Here is a 14,143-nt window from a genome sequence, read left to right on the forward strand (position 1 = left end):
AGAGATGAGCTGGTGTTTACTGCAGAAGGTTAGAATCCTGCTGGCATTGGACCTTCCCGGTTGCAATGCCCATTTGTGAGGTGGCTTCGGTGGAGGGAGAGGGCCCCAGATGATGTTGCAGGAACAATTGCTGGTCTTTCTTTCTTTCTGGTGTGGAGCTATGACACATCTTGGAAAGCATGTGAGTGTGAACCAAACAGGGCTAGCAATCTTATGCGGCCAAGTTATTATTCTTTATTAGCACTGTAGCCTCCTGGATAATGTAACATCACCATGCAATCAAGGAAGGAAGGGAGGGAGGGAAGGAGGGAGGGAGGGAGGGAGAGAGAGAGGAAGAAAGAACGAGAAGGAGGGGGAGGGGAGAAGGGAGGAGAGGGAGGGAGGAAGGAAGGAAGGAGAGAGAGAGAAATGGAAAGAGAAAGAAAAGAAAAGAAAAAAGAAAGAAAGAAAGAAAGATGGAAGGTCCCTCCTTCCTGTATTAGTCTCTTTTAAAGCACATTCCTTAAAATCCATATTTCTTCTTAGAGGTTATGAGGAAAATCATGTCTAATCTTCCTTTGTAATAATTTATGAAATGCTGTTAATTCAAGAGTCGTGTCAGCCTTGAGAGAGTGATGCATATTTGATAAAACTCCTCTGATTATTTAGTAGCTGCAACATCACATGCTACTGTAAATAAATGATGGGTTCTGTTGAGGGAATAAGGAGAAAAGAGGTGTAAATGGACATTCAGTAAGGCATATAAAAGTACTTCTTTCTGGGGAGTGGCATCCACAGGCGCAATCTGTTTTGGAAGGGCATATGAATTTGCTGTGCATGAAGAAAAGGGGCAGGGCTTGCATTGTGATGTTGCAACACTGCTTACATCACTCTGATCCCCACTGCCCTCCCCTACACTTTCAGCCATTGTTGCTCCTGGCCCATGATGGAACTGGCCTTTGTAGTTGAGTGAAAATGGAAAATTGTTATGGAATGTAGTGGGCTGGATTTCCAGAAGGGAGCATGTGTGTTCCAGATGACTAAGAGGCAACTAAGTTTAGATAGCTTGTGTAGGAGAAAGAGGGTAAAGACATCCCCTCCCTAACAGTTCTCAGAGTTTATGCTTGATGTACCATAGGTAATACGATTGCTTTAGTTTGGTAAGATTCTGTCTACAGATATGTTGCTCATCCATCAATTTCGATGAAGACCTTGACATCTTGTAGGTTATGGGCCATCAACGATGTGTCCGTAAGTGGCTAATAAAATCGATGTTAGCACGGAATGTTCTGCCACATACTGAACAAAGATATATAGACACTGTTACTTCAGCATTTGCAGCTCTGGCTTTGCGGAGTGCCAAGATTGTCCTTCTGTGTTCATATGTCTGGCAACCCTGGTACACCAAGGTGCACCATGTCAGTCGATCATGCGCCAGAAGTTCCCAAGAGATGGTGTTAATATCCAGGGACTTAAGAGAAGCTTTCAACGTGTCTTTGTATCGCTTCTTTTGTCCCCCGTGTGATCGCTTTCCTTGAGACAGCTCACCATAGAATAGCTGTTTAGGGATGCGATGATCTGGCATCCTTACAACATGGCCTGCCCAGCGCATCTGGGCTTGGGGTGTACATATTACACCCCAGGATATAGAACAATATAGATATACAGATATAGAACAATATAGAAACCTGTTTGAAAGAATCACCATATGTCTTTCTTGGTTTTTGGAGTCTGATCTTAATCTTTCAAAACTATACATCAGAATAACAGTTCGAAGGGACCTTGGAGGTCTTCTAGTCCAACTCCCTGCTCAATACCTGTTATTTTGTTATTCTATAACAGAAATAAAATCCATTTATATATTCCTATATTTTTCTATATTGAAACGTTCCTAGCAGAAGTCACTGTCAAAGATTGCTGAGAGATTTCTTGATTTGTTCAAAGGACTGGACAAAAATGACTAATTGGGCATTGCCATTCACTATGAAGTTATGTCCCCATTGGCTCATAATTCCATCAGTACAGTTGAGAAAACTGGCTAAATTTATAAGTGATGCTGAAGGATATGTATCCAACAGAAAATGTCAATCTTTATTAGCTATCTTGAGTGCCTCTGGGAATGAAAGGGCAATGGGCACAAATTAAATAAAAATTAATACACAAGACAGGTGGGATACCAATTTTGGTATTCCCTGTAGATGGTACACACCAATTAAGTGATATATCTATGCAAATCATCCACGTTTTCCAGCATCAGTTAAAGAAGATTGACACTAGTTAGTATGGATAGACCCCTATTTCTGTCATCAAAGTATCCAAATTCTCTGTGTTTTCATGTCAAAGTGGATAAACAGCCTTCCTTATGTGCATTTGACTCTCAGCTGGCTTGAACACACCACAAGCATGCAACAGAGCTACCATGGTTAGATTTAGTGAAATCCTAGCATTTTAAATCACCATTTTCACTACCAATAGCACATAGACTTATATACTACTTCATAGTGGTTTACAGCACTCTGTAAGACTTTTACAGAGTCAGCATATTGCCATTCTGGCTCCTCATTTTACCAACCTCAGAATGATGGAAGGCTGAGTCAACTTTGAGCCGGTTAGAATGAAACTGCTGGCAATCGGGAGAGTTTTCCTGCAACACTGCATTCTAACCACTGTGCCACCACCATGGCTCTTTATAATGGAATAATAGCCTCCATTAATCTTTATGGGCAGCAAATATATCCTGTATTCTTCTGCTCATTTAATCTGATGAAAAAAAACACAGAAAATTGATCTACTTTGAAAGTAAAGAGTATTTTAATGAAATTCCTATATTACAGTGCAGTGCTTTGCAATTATTCAGTGACAGGTTGTCACTTTATGATGTGATATGATGGAGGATTCTGAACCTAGATCTACCAAACTTCCTCTGGTAATTCTGGCTATAGTTATTTTAACTTTCATCTCTGTAAGCCTGTCTAATACTCCAGCTGCAGTCATAGTACCAATCTGTCTCATATTCATATTATAAACTATTTCCCATCCATTGCTCAGTGTGAGGAAATAACCTTTTCCCTAATAGTTTGTATAACTTAGCTGCTAAAAGGGCTTACTGTGGTGATGCTTTTAATAACTGAAGGTCACAAGAAAAGAAGGAAGAAGACCTGGAATGTGAGTTTTATCCTCACATATTGAAAAAGATTGAAAAAGCTGAGGGTACAAAATGAATTGATTTTTGCAGCAAGATTGCAATAATAAGAGGATCCATTTGTAAGCCTGCAGGCCACTTGTTCTATTAAAATGAACTATTAAACTCTAGTTCTATTAAACTCCTATGGAACAGATTATTACTATGCTGATGTCAATTCCAATGTGTTTCGTGGAACTTATTCCTAATTAAATATGTGCATTTAGAATTAATGTATTCATTGCATTGGGTCTCAGTGGTAAAGATGATGATTTTATGAAGATCACAATGAAACATGCAAGACTCCAACTTGGTTCAAAAAATTTCAAGCAAAATTTGCAGACAACACCAAGTTAGTAGGAATAGCCAACACTCCAGAATATAGGCTTAAGATACAGAAGGATCTTGACAGACTTGAACATTGGGCGCTATCTAACAAAACAAAATTCAATGGCAAAAAAAGTAAGATTCTGCATTTAGGTAAGAAAAAAATGCACAGATATGGTGGTATCTGGCTCAATAGAAATAATTGTGAGAGGGATCTTGAAGTCCTAGTGGACAATCACTTAAATATGAGCCAGCAGCCAACGCAGTCCCAGGCTGCATTAACACAGGGATAGACTCAAGATCATGTAAAGTGTAAATACCTCTCTATAATGCCTTGGTAGGACCACGTTTACTACATGCCACGATATAAAAAAGATATTGAGACTCTACCAAGAGTGAAGAGAAGAGCAACGAAGATGATTATGGGACTGGAGGCTAAAAAAATAAAATAAAAGAATAGTTGCTGAAATTGGGTATGTCTGGTTTAATGAAAAGAAGGACTAGGAGTGACATGATAGCAGTATTCCAATATCTCAGGGGTTGCCACCAAGAAGAGGGAGTCAAGCTGTCCTCCAAAGCACCTAGTACAGAACGGAAGCAATGGATGGAAACTAACCAAGGAAGAAGCAAGAACTAAGAAGAAATTTTCTGACAGTTAGAACAATTAATCAGTGGAACAACCTGCCTCCAGAAGTTGTGAATGCTCCAACACTGGAAGTTTTTAAGAAGAGATTGGACAACCCTTTGTTTGGAATGGTATAGGGTTTCCTGCCTGAGCAGGGGGTTGGACTAGAAGACCTCCAAGGTCCCTTCCAACTCTGTTATTCTGTTGTAGAGGTTTGTAACCCTGAAAATAATCAATCATTGAAAAATCAACTTTCTCCTTTCCAAGTCTTTTTTGCTTTTCATAGAGTAAAGTAAATATATATTTTAACCATAAGTACATTAAATGCTACAACATGAAAACTTCTTACATCTTCATGAAATGATAATTCACCTGCTGAACTACAGAATTAGAAGGAAGAGTTGAAAACTCCTAGGTCAGATTAAATTCCTAATGACTTTTCAACATCCCAGTTTTATCAATTTCCCTGTCTATTTCCTGGTATTGTCCAATCCATCTATTAATCAAGTCTGATCCTTTTTCAAGATGAGCCACGGTTAGGCTCATCAAGGTTTGCCTTGCGTTGGATTTAGTTAATCGAGCATTGGGTTACAGAAAATGTGGACAATCATGAGATGGCATTAATGTCTTAATTTTCTATGTCCTTTTCCTGCATCTAGTAGTATCTAGATGCTAGTTCCTTCTGTTATAACAACAAACCATTCTCCTGATTTCCTAGTCTTTTAAGAAAAAAAAAAGGAGATTCCCAGGATGGAATTGGTGATGTTTTGAATGCAAGAATGATATTTTACACTGATTTGTTAGATGAAAGTGATGAAATTTCAGAGCCATAATCCTGATTACCTAAGGAAGTGTTGCTATCATAAGTTATTACTGGTTTTAGGCAAGCTAGTTTTTGAGTTAACATATTGTTGGCCTCCATAATTACTTGAGCTAAAAAGCTGATAACTTAATTGCAGCTACTGGTAGCTGATATATATTTTTTTTGCATAGAGAAAAAAAACAAAACAAAATTCATGCATAATTCCAGTTTCTCTCTTTCTGGTTCTCAGCATGGCTTGAAGTTATTTTTTTAAATAAAATTAAAATGTTTCACAGATTGAGAGATATTTGGTGAAGCTTGACTTTATTTTGTTTGTTGCTTTGCCAGTTTTAAATATATTTGCTCCCATTTCTGTCTCTTTTTTTTAATGGCATGAAGACCTCCAAGATCCCTTCCAGCTCTGTTCTGTTCTGTTCTGTTCTGTTGCTTTTGTGACTGAAACATTGTTTCAGAGCTGGAAAAAAAAGTCTCAAAGACTTGCTGATATTGGCTGAATTACAAATGGGTCACTTTTTTTTTTTTTACAGAAGTAGTTTCCCTTATTAGTCATTTGAAGTATTTCCCTTGCTTCCAAAGATGTGTCTTTGAGGTTAGATGCAGTAGTGGGATTCAGCCAGTTCACACCAGTTCGGCAGAACCGGTAGCTAATTTTTTGTTGCCCAGGCCCAGAATGGACTTCCGGAAGCGGCATCCACACAGAGAACCAGTTGTTCACGTATTTGAATCCCACCACTGGTTAGATGCCATTATTTAGAATGGAAATATGCAGGCCAACATATCTGGACAAAATCCAGATTAAGAACAAATATAGAAGGCAGAAGCTGGTCCAACACAACTTGACAACAGTGTTGAAACAGGTGGGGTAGACTGAAATAACCTAGAGAGAAAGAAGTGTTCTAAGTAAAATGTTTAATAAACACTCTTAATAAATTCACATTTTTTTGGTTCCTCTAGGCCAGGGGTGGGTAGCCCCGCCCCTTTTATGACTTCTGGACTTCAATTCCCAGAATTCCTGAGCCAGCATATATGGCTCTAGCTAGAAGGACATTCCACTGGATTTATAAACATATCCCCAATTTATTACACAATTGTCCTCACATAGATTATCTTTTTATTGATTTTCTAGTATTCTGAGTGATATAATCACGGACCCAAATCCTCTACCATTGATCAAGAACACCTGATCAAGTTTTGAGAAACTTCTGCAGTATCTGTTTGATTTGACTCTTGTACCATATGATGATGATGATGATGATGATGATGATGATGATAATAATAATAATAATAATAATAATAATAATAATAATAATAATAATAATAATAATAGCAGGAAAATTGAAGAAAGAGACCGAGGGACTAATTCTGGCTGCACAAGACCAAGCCTTAAGGACAAATGCATACAAAGTCAAAATTGAGAAGACAGCAACAGACAGTAAGTGCCGCCTATGCAAAGAAGCTGAAGAAACAGTGGACCACTTGGTAAGCTGTTGCAAGAAGATTGCACAAACTGATTACAAGCAGCGGCATGACAAAGTAGCAACAATGGTGCATTGGAAGATCTGCAAAAAATATCATTTGCCTGTAAGCAAAAACTGGTGGGATCATAAAATAGAGAAAGTCATAGAAAATGATAAAATTAAACTGCTCTGGGACTTCAGAATTCAAACAGACAAGCACCTGCAACATAACACCCCAGACTTAACAATTGTCGATAAGAAAGACAAAAAAGTCTGGATAGTGGACGTGGCAGTGCCTGGAGATAGCAGAATAGAAGAGAAAGAACTGGAGAAGATAACAAAATACAAAGACCTACAAATAGAAATAGAAAGACTGTGGCAAAAGCAAGCAAGGGTAGTACCAATAGTCATAGGCTCCTTGGGTGCAATCCCAAAACAACTGGAGCACCACTTGAACACCATTGGCATTGACAAATTCGCTATTAGTCAATTGCAAAAGGCGGCCTTATTAGGAACTGCTTCCATCCTGCGACGATATCTGTAATACCATCAAACATCCACATCTGCCTATCCCAGGTCCTGGGTAAGGACTCGATAGGTAGACAAAATGCCAAATCCAGTCTGAACATCTGGCTGACTGTGCGATGATCCATAATAATAATAAGTTGGTGAAATTTTGGTGAACCAATCCCACTGGATACCTGGGAAATTATCTGGGTGAGGAATGTTAAATTTACACAAGCCCAGAACTTAAGGGAGAATTTTTATAAAATGTTTTATAGATGGCACCTTGATCCACAAAAAATGTCTCTTATGTACCCTGATTTACAGCCTAAATGTTGGAGATGTGGTTGTTTGGACGCCACCTATTATCATATTTGGTGGTCGTGCAAAAATATAAAAGCTTTTTGGATTAAGATATGGTGGAATATTCAAAGAATTTTTAGAAGGAGGGTAAAATTTACTCCGCAATTATTTTTGTTAGGTATTGTTACTGATTGTGATGCTAAGGAGGTTATATTGATGTTAAATTTGATTACAGCCGCAAGGCTGTTAGTAGGGCAATATTGGAAGAAGGAATCTTTGCCTACCTTGCAAGAGTGGTTTTTTAAAGTTTCCTATCTGGCGGAAATGGCAAAGATTTCGGCTTTTTTAAAGGAGCAATCGCAAGAGAAATTTTTTGTTGTATGGGAAAAATGGATAAATTTTATACAACATAAATTGGATATAAAAATATCATTTAGCTTTTTTATAACTTGTATATAATTTTTGATATTTTATGGATTGTTTTCTCTTTTTTTCTTTTTTTTCTTTTTCCTATTTTTTTCCTCTTTCTTTCTTTCTTCTTTTCTTTTTTCCTTTTTAAGTATTTTTTCTTTTTAATGTTTATGTCACTTATATTTTATTATTAACTATTTTATAAGTTGTTAAAACTTGTTTAGGTTTCTTAAAATTTTAATTAAGCCTATATTCAGCTCTGGGAAGCTCGGGGGGGGGGATGGAGGGGGCGGTTTGGGAGGGGTTGGGTGAGGGTTGTTTTGGTTTTTTTTGTTTTTTATTGTTCTTTTTTTGTCATTTGTAAAAACTTTTAAAAATTCTCAATAAAAAAAAAATAATAAGTTGGAAGGGACCTTGGTATAGGCAGGAAACCCTATACTATTTCAGACAAATGGCTGTCCAGTTTCTTCTTAAAAACTTCCAGTGTTGGAGCATTCACAGCTTCTGGAAGAAGGTTGTTCCACTGATTAATTGTTCTAGCGGTCAGGAAATTTCTCCTTAGTTCTAGGTTGCTTCTCTCCTTCATTAGTTTCCATCCATTGCTTCTTGTCCTGCCTTCAGGTGCTTTGCAGAAGAGCTTGATTCTCTCTTCTTTATGGCAACCCCTGAGATATTGGAACACTGCTATCATGTCACTCCTTGTCCTTCTCTTCATTAAACTAGACATACCCAATTCCAGCAACTCTTTCTTATATGTTTTAGCCTGCAGTCCCTTAATCATCTTTCTTGCTCTTCTCTGTACTTTTTCTAGAGTCTCAACATCATTTTTACATCGTGGTGACCAAAACTGGATGCAGTATTTCAAGTGTGGCCTTACCAAGGCATTGTAAAGTGATATTAACACTTCACGTGATCTTGATTCTATCCCTCTGTTGATGCAGCCTAGCACTGTGTTGGCTTTTTTGGCAACTGCAGCACACTGTTGGCTCATATTTAAGTGTTTGTCAACTAGGACTCCAAGATCCTTCTCACAGTTGCTACTATTGAGCAAGGTACCACCTATACTAAGTTGAGAAACGTTTGCATGTATCTGTTTGGATTTGACTCTTGCACCATATGACAGTACAACTGATACCTTTCTCTTGGTGTCTTAATATACATCACACTTTAAGTTGGTACCTAATTGGTCAAGAAGGTCTCTTGAGAGCACCCACATCCTTGCAGTGATATCCCATTCAGCTTACAAGAGGCTGTAGGAGCAGGACCCCTCTAGCAATTACCATAATAGTTGTCACTGGAAAGAATTGTAGCAATTATAAGAGATTAGTAGTACCACTATAACCATTTTCGCTGGCCTGGAAACAATGAAATTAAATGAAATCTCCAAGCTATGTCTCTTGGCATGTTTCTACAAAATGCTGGGTACCGAGGAACAAAAACAAATTTTCTATTTTAAAATTTTACCTGTCATGCCAGCTGGTGATGCCAGATCTGATTAAGTTTAAAAATGAGCTCAGAACACTTTTGAAGTTTATTAGGCATAATTGAATGCCAAGCAGAGCACAGCAGTTCCTTATTATAACTTGGAGAATGGAAGGCAGAGAGGAAAAAGGGACATGAATTCTCCTTTGCACTTAGCTCTCTGAACAAAAGTGCAACTGCCATTTAATAATAGAGCCATATATGAAAAAGTAAAAGAAAAACGGAATATAATTCCTTCCCTTTTCCTCCACATACCAATATCGTGTTTGTTCTATTAATAGCTGATCCTGCTTCATCTTCTTTGGTTGATTTGCCACTCTGAAAGCTGAAAATTGGGAGAATGAGAGAGTCCAAAGTCAACCATCTGAGTATAGGCTTCAGTGAGCAAGAATTGCAATGGAGAGGGAAAGACACACATCAGGATTAAGAAAATAAACACCCATTAGATTCTAAAATTTAGGGAGATGGCAATTGTTTCTCCAAATTATAATATCTCATTAGATATATGAACCTGTAAGGACCCACCTCAGCTAACCACCCAAGCAAGCAGAACTCTTGAAATAGGCATTATGTCAAAAGGAACCTTTATCAAGGGTCAGTGATAGTAGGAAAGTCAAGGCAAGATCTGGGGAAAATCCCACTCAAACGATAGAGTTAAACTAGCAATCTTCCTCCTCCCACCAAAGTCATAATGTCCATCTGAAATCCAGCCAATCCACAGGTAGCACAATGTTTGGGTAACTGACACAAGTTGGCGTGCATCTCAAGGTGTTCTCCAGTTTTATTTCTTCGTAACTGTCTCCCTGATAAGGGAGAAACATAGAGTCAGGAAAGGAAGGGTAGAAAGCGAAAGTTATCCCATGCAAGTCCCCCCCTCCCAGCAGAATGGCAGGCCCCAAACAAGAACACATATGCAGGACAAGCAAAAAAGATTTGGGGATCTGACAGAACCTTTTGGACCATGAAACTAGTTTGTCATTCCACTCATGTGTTGTATGAATTCTTGTGTACTTTTCTGGCTATTTTCCATTTCCATTTTTAAAGTTTTATTTTTTTTTAATTACATAAACTTTTAACAGTCAGTTCATTGTAGCGGTTAAGCTCCCAACTGAGTTCTAGTCCTACTTTAGGGCATAAAGACAGCATGTGACTCTGGATGATGAGCCATCTTAAAATGAATTAAAAACAAATTTCCATGTGAAATGCAAGCATTAAAATACAGAGCAGCTGAGGAATGATTGCTTAACCCAACCAGGAAAGGGGACTCTTCACTCACTTGTGTCTTCAGGCCTGCGCACAGAGACATGTCTTTAGGGTCTTGTGGGTTGGGACCATCCTGAACTCATGTAGGAGAATGTTCCATAGGACAGCTTATAGGGCAAAAAAGGCACACCTCTTAGTCCCTGCCAAGTGACATTATTTTGGCTCAGAGGATCTGGAGATTGCCCATCCTGATGAACCAGATTGGATAGGTAGAAACAACTGGAAGAAGATATCCTTCAGGTAACCCAGTCTCTAGCCATGAAGGGCTTTAGTGGTAACATCTTGGATTGCACTCAGAAGCATATTAGCAACTATTAGCATATTAGCAACTATTGCAGGCCATGTTATAGTGGCATTGCATGTGCCAAGTAATTTATTACCAGTGCAACTGTATTCTGCACCAGTTGAAGCGTCCATATGCTCTTCTAGGGCAGTCCCACATAGAGCACATTACAGTAGTCCAGATGGAAGATCTGAAGGCATGGCTAATATTCTGTAGAGCCTACTGGTCCAGAAATAGGCACAACTGGCTTTATTTATTGCTGATGTTATTGTAAACAGTTGTAAACAGTTTCAGATGTTTGAACATAGTATTAATTAATCAATAGGATAGATAGATTAAATAGAAGATGAATGGATGGATGGATGGAGAGACAGATCTATCCATTGCTTTTTTTGTAAGAAAAAAGGTGCCGGAACTCACATCTAGTTATTTTTTATTAAAATAATTATATATTTGGTTCTTAACATAAATTTAATTTATTGTATTTAAGGCAAATCTGTCAAAAAAAAAGGTGCCGGAACACCGTTCTGGTGCGTTCTATGACAAAAAAAGCACTGATCATTTAGATCGATCTGATAGATAGGTAGATGAGAGAGAGAGAGAGAGAGAGAGAGAGAGAGAGAGAGAGAGAGAGAGAGAGAGAGAGAGAGAGAGAGAGAGACGATGGACCTAAAATGCAAATCCTAAATAAATAACTAAGTACATTTCTCCCATCCCTTCCCATTAGAAAATTTTCAGAAGGAAAAAAAAAAACGCTCAACATAAATTAAGAAAGATGGCCTATGTTTCTGTTTTATTAGGCCTGGAAATGGCTTGGATCTGAGGTTGACTGTAGATACATAACTGTGGGCAAAGCATGACGTACGAGTGCTCCAGTAACAGCAGCAAAACATGAATTTCATAACGTCCTGCTTAGTTGCACAAAGACCATGGGTATTTCTGAAACCCTTTGGGCATTTAATAAGCAAAGTAGACATGAAGCTCCAGTTTCAATAAAAAGCTCTTTTCATTTTTGTTTATCTATTTGACTTTGTTAGATGTTATTGTAGGAACTCATTCCAAATAGTTAGAGATCTGTATTTTGATGACAGAGCAATTTCTGCCTTTGGATCAAGGAATGATGTGAGAGGGATGAAATGTGAGCAATGATTATTTATCTCCTCTGTATTGCCAGTCATGTGGCGGTAGTCGAAAATTTGGAATATAGTATAGACAAATGCCTGGTTTCTTTTCCTTCTACAACAGACAGCTTCAAACATGGACATGTGATTCTGGGGCTTCTGTTCAGATGGCTGTGACCTTAAAATAAGTTGGCATTTACTGCAGGGCAATTTCTAGCTCTCTGAGGCAGATTGTTCAATGGAAAAAACCCCCAAAAGACAGAAGTTTTATAAGATGGTCATAAATAGCTACAGACTGAGGAAGTGCTGGTGGGCATCAACAGACTTAACGGTCAGTTTGCAAAATTCAGAATATTTGCCTGCCACAGCCCAGTACCTCTTAAAATGAAGATGGGGGTTTAATAACAGAATCTTGAAAGCCTGTCAGAGTTTCTCTCAGCCCTCTTTTATATGGAATAGGATCAAGGTAGGATTATTCTGAGTCTCTTTCTCACATATTCTATTTTCCCAGAATTGAGTTGCTGTTTCTCCTCCTTAATGGTCCATCCATTTTTTCCCCAAGGGCCATTTCTGTATTCCTTTGCAGGGAATCTCTCTGTCTGTCTGACTGTCTTTGCATTGGAATATGATTATGGATTCCCTCTTGGTTTTATCTGACATGGGACTGAATTATCATGAATTCCAATAAAGTTCATTAACCACTAAGAGTGGAGAAGATCCAAATTAACATAATGGTTTGATTCACGCAAGATGATATCTTGGTTACTAAAAGACACACTGGCTGCATTGATACAATATGTTAAGATTGTTGGGGGCAATATGCTGACTCTGTGAACCTCTTAGAGTGGATTGTAAAGCACTATGAAGCTGTATATACAGTAAGTTTAAGTGCTATTGCTATTGCTATTATTATGGAACCTGCTGATGACCAGATAATGAACCAGGGTATTTTTTTGTATGTATATTGGAATTCTTCGGTCTAATCAAGCCAGCATATGGTGCAGTTAATTCTTCTTTATTAAAACCTGGGAACTCATCCAATTCTGAACACTTGTAGGCACTACATTTTTTTTAAAAAAAAGAAAAGAATATTTTCTGATCTTATGACCAAATTTATTTCCAAGAGAAAGTCAGAATAGTTTCCACCATTATTGTTTCTTAGAACTAGATTTTAACAGCCTAGACATGCATGTAAACATTTTTTTATTATCTGTATGGCATGTACCTTTTGAATATGTTACATGGCTGGTGTTGGTCACCTGAAAATAATTAACAAAAGGATGTAAGCCTGGGGTTCCCATTCTAAACAGGTAGTTCTTGACTTACAACCATTTGTTTAATGTCCATTAAAAGACACAATCAGACCTTACATTTACAGGCATTGCAGCATTCCTTTGGGTAATCTCAAAGGTCCTTTTCAAAAGGACAACTGGACATTCTTGTTTTTTCCTTGAAGATGTTTCATTTAGTAATAGTAATAGTAGTAAAGTTGGAAGGGACCTTGGAGGTCATCTAGTCCAACCCCCTGCTCGGGCAGGAAACCCTACACCATTTCGGACAAATGGCTGTCCAGTCTCTTCTTAAAAACTTCCAGTGTTGGAGCATTTATGCTTCTGGAGGCAAGCTGTTCCACTGATTAATTGTTCTCACTGTCAGGAAGTTTCTCCTTAGTTCTAGGTTGCTTCTCTCCTTGATTAGTTTCCACCCGTTGCTTCTTGTCCTGCCTTCAGGTGCTTTGGAAAATAGCTTAATTCCCTCTTCTTTATGGCAGCCCCTGAGATATTGGAATACTGCTATCATGTCCCCCCTTGTCCTTCTCTTCGTTAAACTAGACATACCCAATTCTAGCAACCGTTCCTTATATGTTTTAGCCTCCAGTCCCCTAATCATCTTTGTTGCTCTTCTCTGTACTCTTTCTAGAGTCTCAACATCTTTTTTACATCGTGGTGACCAAAACTGGATGCAGTATTCCAAGTGTGGCCTTACCAAGGCATTGAAGAGTGGTATTAATACTTCATCTTTGGGACAACCATTGATGACTGGGGATCTCCATAGATATCCCTGTGGTAACTTGTGTAAGATTCAAGTGCCTGGCAACTGGGGTGTATTTACAATAATTGCAGTGACCTGGGGTCAACTGGTCACCATTTGTGACCTTCCAAACCAGCCTCCATCAAGCAAAGTCAAAAAAGGCAAGCCAGAGCACAAAGATTGTAAAACTGGGTTGACTCACTTAACAAATGCATTGCTTTGTGATGGAAGTTCCGGCTCCAATCATGGTTGTAAGTTGAGTTACTTTCCTGGGAGTTGATCTTTTTAATTTAGTATGATTTGTGTCTCAGGATGCCCTACAGGTAGTCCTTGACATACGATCACAATTGAGC

Source organism: Crotalus tigris, unplaced genomic scaffold, assembly GCF_016545835.1.
Source record: "Crotalus tigris isolate CLP2741 ecotype Arizona unplaced genomic scaffold, ASM1654583v1 scf7180000017946.1269602, whole genome shotgun sequence".
NCBI classification, from domain to species: Eukaryota; Metazoa; Chordata; class Lepidosauria; order Squamata; family Viperidae; genus Crotalus; species Crotalus tigris.